Source organism: Malaclemys terrapin, chromosome 11 (genome assembly GCF_027887155.1).
Source record: "Malaclemys terrapin pileata isolate rMalTer1 chromosome 11, rMalTer1.hap1, whole genome shotgun sequence".
NCBI classification, from domain to species: domain Eukaryota; kingdom Metazoa; phylum Chordata; order Testudines; family Emydidae; genus Malaclemys; species Malaclemys terrapin.
In genome coordinates, this window is record NC_071515.1 from 12,106,040 (window position 1) to 12,111,081 (window position 5,042).

The 5,042-nt window shown below is 49.8% G+C and overlaps 1 long non-coding RNA gene across 1 annotated transcript; it reads left to right on the forward strand.

Annotated features, from left to right (window-relative positions):
* The first annotated feature begins 1,351 nt into the window (after nt 1-1,351).
* On the forward strand, nt 1,352-4,640 carry LOC128845280 (uncharacterized). Its single transcript, XR_008446639.1, has 3 exons — nt 1,352-1,431; nt 2,188-2,297; nt 4,500-4,640. It is a non-coding gene; the product is annotated as an uncharacterized LOC128845280 (long non-coding RNA).
* The last annotated feature ends 402 nt before the right edge of the window (nt 4,641-5,042 follow it).

Genomic DNA, 5,042 nt, shown 5'->3' on the forward strand with positions numbered 1-5,042 from the left:
GCTAACTACAGAGCATGAGGGCTGGCCCAAAGTCTGCAATCATGAAAGAATAGAAGTTTTCCTCCAGCTGCTCTTATTTTGCTGAATGAAATGCTGGATTGTGTGGCTTGTCCAGAGAAGACTTGGCCCGTCCCTTCCTTACATAGGACCCAATCCTGCATCCATTAAAGGCTCGATCCAATGCTCATTGAAATCAAATGGGGACCTTTCCGTTGACTTCAATGGGCATTGGATCGGTCCTTAGATCAATGTCAAAACTTTCATTGACTTCAGCGGGTGTGTGACTGGGCCCTCAGAGAGAAATGCACTTTGCTTTTGTTCAAAGAGAAGAATTCCATGTGTATTTTGAGTCTGCACAAAGCAGACGCAGCCTGTATCTGTAAGAATGAGATGATTCAGCCAGAATAAAGATTATCCTTTGGGGATCACTTGTATACACCCTTTCCCCCTGTTATTTTTAACCTCTCGTTTTTCCTGCAGCTCATGGACTCCTGGATGCAGTCCAGGGAAGCTTGCCGGCGGGAGAGGGCTGTATGGAGCAGCATACTGCTCCTAAACTTCGTGGCCACAGAAGTCAAACTGGATGTGAGTAACTCTTGACTTCTAGTGACCTGATTGCAAACTAGACCTACAGGGCACTCTCCCACGCCAGAGAAACTTCCTGCTTAGAAGTATGTTGATGGGCCCCACAGTGCAATGCTCCCTAATAGGCGGAGGAAAAACCGATCTCGTTGCTCGTCCATCATCCTGACTGAGATGGGTTGGCGGCTGATACACTTGGAAAATAAATCCAGTGCCCTGGAGGAATAGGCCACCTCTTTCCAATGCAGGAAAGGCAGCTAACAAGGGGCACAGGAAGAACAGGTTTTTCTATGGTTGGATCTAATGAATTTCAGAGAAAAGAGATTTCAAAATCCTAGAGACTGAAGACATTTCATCCCCAGCTGGTTCCCTGTTTGCCTCCATTCCTCATCCTAGTACCATGGGATACTTTCATCTTGTGGAGCTGCAGGAAGAGGCCTCTCCATTCCAGCCCACCTCAGCTGTTACAGATCATTATGATCCTGATCTTGCTCCCACTGAAGTCTGTGGCAAAACTCCAGTGGACGTCTGTGGTGCGGGATCAAGCCTTATATTCTTCTTCTGGCTCCCAAGCCTCTTCTGAAGAGGGAGAGCTGAGGATCACTCCCCATTCTAGAAAGGGACTGTGTGGATATAGACTCCTTGCCTAGGAGACACAGCCCGCTTTACCTGCAGTGGTAATGGATTCCTCCTCTCCTCTTTTGTACAATTAGGAAGCATCTCCATTCACCAGGCTCGGACACCTGGTTGCAGTGCTGGGGATCCGCTGTGGGGATCCCGTCAAGGCGATCAGCTCAAAGGCAGCAGGGGCTGTTCATTACCTCGTCTCTATTGCGTGGCGCCAAAAGAGTAAGAGAAGCACTGATGAGCATCTGAATCCCCCTCCTGGGAGCTAAATGCTAGAGACTTTCCTCAGGCAAAGCTCCCGTTCAGGATAGTGCCTGAGTAAGAAGTAGAGCATCTGGCTCGGTATTTATTCCTTACGTTCCTTTGAACAGAGTGCTGGTTTTTTTGTGGATCTAGAAACAAACGTCTGATAGTCATCCCGTAATTCTAGCCCTGACTTTCAAAGAAAGGAAAGGGGAGGGGGGGAATACAGAGAAAGGCAACACACGTTACCGCAAACTGAGACTGGTAGAGCTCATTCCGTCAGTGGGAATGGGAAGGGTCAGTGGGACACGATGATAGGGGATTCAACGCCATCAGACCAATTAGTTCAGTTTGAGATGCCTGTACCCCGAACGCCCCAGAACTTTGATGGCTGTTGGAAATCTGGATCCAAATCTGGGGCTCGATTCATGACTGTGTTAATCCACTTCTACGCCACTGAAGTGTTTTGGCTAGATTCCAGTCACTTGATAGAGCCACTTTACTCTGGGGGTCAAGGCCCTGATCCAGCACAACATTTACGCACATCTGTAACTTTCATCAGGCGAGTAGTCCCATGGAAGTCCCTGGGATTATTCATCTGCTTAGAATAATGTACGTGCTTAAATGCTTTCCTGGATCAGGGCCAAACAAAGGGCTTTGTCCAGTAAAGAGGGATGAGAGCAGAAGCCAGGAAGCAGAAGGGAAAGTTAAGAGTGTTATTAACATGTATTTCAGTTGCACAGTTGGACAGAAAGAATGTGGAATGGACTGAACAGAGGAACAAGGAATTTCTGGCTGCTTGGAGCCCCACTGTGGTTTGCAACAGCCCCTCCAGGATCGCAGAGGTAATCACATCCTGGCACTAATGACCATTCTACATTGGTGTCAGTACAATACGGTATCGCACAGCTCCAAACTACTTCCTGTCCCTGGATCGCCCATCTCTATTGTGTATGGCTTACCCAAGAATTACAGCTCCTGCCCTTACTCATGGCTAGAAATGACATGCTCAGAAAGAAACAAGATGGGTGAGGTCCAATTTTTTTATTGGATCAACTTCTGTGGGTGACAGAGACAAACTTTTGAGCCATAGAGAGCTCTTCTTCAGACAGACAGAAGAGCTCTGTGTAGCTCAAAAGCTGGTCTCTCTCACTACCAGAAGTTAGTTCAATAAAAGATATAACCTCACCCACCTTGTGTCTCTAATATCCTGGGACCGACACGGCTACAACAGTGAAGACAACAAATGCTCATAAAGAGTGATCTACTCTGTACAAGTGGTTCTCAACCTTTCCAGACTATTGTACCTCTTTCAGGAGTCACTGATTTCAGTCCCAGGTGGCAGGGTTCGGGCTTCAGCTTGAGCCTCGGGCGGTGGTAAGGTGGCTGGGTGCCCGGTTTTCGACCAGAAAATCTGGTTGAAAAGGGGATCTGATAGTGTCCGGTCAGATCTACTGACTGGACACCCAAAGTCCAGTTACTGCGGGTGAGGGAGGTGGGGAGGTGCCAGGTCATCACCCACACCAGCCCCTACTCAACCGGGGCCGCCACCTACCCACATCATGTGGCTGCAGCTCCCAACAGGCAAATTGCTCCTGACCTGGGCGGGGAAGAGGGGAAGAGCAGTGAGCAACAGTGGAAGGGGAGAAGAGGACCAAATGGGGGGCAGGGCCTCGGGGGGGAAGAGGCAGGGCAGAAGAGGTCCAGCACTCCTGCATGAGTGTCCGGTTTTTAAATATTACAAAGTTGACAAACCTAGGCAGTGGGCTTGGCTTGGGCTTCAGCTTCTGCATGTATCTTAGATTTGCGGGGGCCCTGCTTGCCACCCCCAGAGCCTGCACCCAGCACCCAAAACCCCCTCCCGCACCCAGACTCGCTCCCAGAGCCCGCTGCCACTCCTGCACCCCAGCCCCCTGCCTCAACCCAGGGCCTGCACCCAGCACCCAAACTCCATCTCAGAGCCTGCACCCTCCCGCGCCCATACTTCCTCCCAGGGTCTGCACCCCAAACCCCCTCCCGCGCCCATACTTCCTCCCAGGGTCTGCACCCCAAACCCCCTCCCGCACCCAGACTCCCTCCCAGAGCCCGCACTCAAACTTCCTCCCAGAGCCTGCACCCCAAACCCCCTCCCGCACCCAGACTCCCTCCCAGAGCCTTAGGCAGGTGTAGGGGGAGTCGGGACTTGGACCCATTCTGGGCAATGCCAAAAATTATACAAACCTGCCGCCCCTGTGTGTACCCCCAGGGGTATGCGTATCCCTGATTGAGAACCACTGCTCTAGCAGATGGGTTCCCAACCTGGGGGGCACAGCCACCCTGCCCTTTCCTTATTGCCAAATGGAACAGGGTCTTGGCTAGTTTGGAAGGGGACTCTGGGAGGGTCCTAGTATAGGAAAGGGAGTGTCCATATGGGGAAGGTTGAACGCCTACTGCTCTAGTACTTTGGGTTGTTAGAAGCTGTCACAACGAGGTCTATACTATATAGGCTTGATCCAAAACCTATTGAAGCCAATGGAAGTCTTTCCATTGATTTCAATGGTCTTTGGGTCAGGCTGCAAGCCAGGAAGTATGGTGATGGTGTCGTAATCAGGACTTGGGTGCTGTATTTATGCTGGGATGTGTTGTAGGAGGGTATCACATACAGTCACAGTCAAAGACCGAGTACTGTAACAGTCATTACTAATATTACTACATGGATCCCGCAACTGCTGATCTTTTAATGGTGACCCTTGCACCTCAGATGCCTGAGAAGTAGGTGTCTGACACCACTAAATGCACATCCTGACGTGCATGGCAGCACTCCTAGATTGGCCACTGTAATGGTTTAACTAGTCCTCTTGCCTCACTGTGAGTGATATGGTTTCGCAGCAGAAGCCTCATCAGCCACTGGGGCCCTGTAATAGAAAGGAGTAAAACAGAGCCCCTGAGAAGCTGGAGAGGACCTGCAACCCCCAGACAGGGCTTTCTCTGGGCTCCAGTAGTTATCAGCTCCCCGTGGGATCAGGACGAGGCCTTTTGTAAATTACACTTTTCCCTGTATGCTTCAGCTCTTTGGAGTCTATTTCAACCCAAGAGAGAGGACAGATTTCATTCTGACTGTTATGGATGGCCTGACGAATCACTGCAACAATAACTGCCAGCCAACTGCAGAGGGATTGCTGTCTGCCATGGTGAACAGCGGTGGGACTAAGGTGGAGAAGGTATGGGGCGCTGCTGCTGAGATAGACAGAAACTAGAATTCCCAGTGCTGGGAACAGTCATACGTTCAGAGAGTTTAAGGCCAGAAGGAACCATCAGATATTCTAGTCTGATTCCTGTATATTGGAAAACATAATCCCAACTATACATACAAACGGAGGGGGTCTAAATCAGCTGTTACCACTCAAGGGTGGAGTCATCATGGACAATTCTCTGAAAACATCCACTCAGTATGCAATGGCAGTCAAAAAGGCTACCAGAATGTTAGGAAGCATTAGGAAAGGGATAGATAATAAGACAGAAAATATCATATTGCCTCTGTATAAATCCATGGGATGCCCACACCCATAAATTCATGAATGGTGTGGAGAAAGTAAATAGGGAAGTTTTAT